Here is a 999-nt window from a genome sequence, read left to right as displayed (position 1 = left end):
AGGGCCACAAATTTAAATATCACAATATGCTAGATTATGAATAAGTGTACATATATTTTTTCTGATATGTGTATTTCATTTAATTTTAAAGAGTGTGTGTGTGTGTGTGTGTGTGTGTGTGAAAGAGAGAGATTTTCATAGTTATCTACCCAGCCTGCATAAAATAGACTATTCAAGATATAAAAATAAGTCTGAAGTCTGATGTAACACTATTTATAGTAATTTATAGCTAATTTTACCTATTTAAAATACTTGTATGATCGTATACTATAAATGGAGCCTGTGGGAAACATTGACTTGGTGTTAAAGCATCAATCAGAATAAAATTTTCTTTTTTTAAACACAGAAGGAATTAAAATGGAAGCAATCATTGAGCACCTACTATCCCACTAGATATTGTCATCTCCTTACCAGATATTTCACATTTATTATGCCATTTAATCTTCACAACTTTATTAAATTGGCTTTATTTCCACACTTCAAGGAGGAGGAACTGGCAAATAAGCCAGCTTGTTTCGAGATGCCAAAACGAGTGATGAAACCTAGGATTTAGGCCCATGTCTGATTAATAAATCGGCTGTTATTCTATTTTAATATACTACATTTAACTTATTTTATATACTGACAATGATTCAGTGTGGAGAGGCCATTTCCTTCTACTCTTTATTTTTCCTACTTCTGTGATGAAATGATTGCTTCCTCATTTATGTAAACACTATAAAACTTTTTTTTTAAAACCTGAACCATGGAAAGATTTAGAATACTCTTTTGGTTTGGTGGGTAAAATGATTGCAGATATAAACGAATCCTAAAATGAATGGATATGAATGGAAATAGAGAAAAACAAGAACAAAGCAACAAGAATAGTGAAAAACGAAGTGTCAAGGCAAAAAGAAAAGTTAAAGCAGCAGCGTTTATTTATGGGACCCTCTCCCAGGAGAGTCCAGCAGCATGGCGCTGCATTCTCCTGGATTCTGCCCACACAGTTGCTTTTTCTGC

The sequence above is a fragment of the Pteropus vampyrus genome, unplaced genomic scaffold, assembly GCF_000151845.1.
Source record: "Pteropus vampyrus isolate Shadow unplaced genomic scaffold, Pvam_2.0 Scaffold119, whole genome shotgun sequence".
In the NCBI taxonomy this organism is placed as follows: Eukaryota; Metazoa; Chordata; class Mammalia; order Chiroptera; family Pteropodidae; genus Pteropus; species Pteropus vampyrus.
This window is presented reverse-complemented; position numbering follows the sequence as displayed.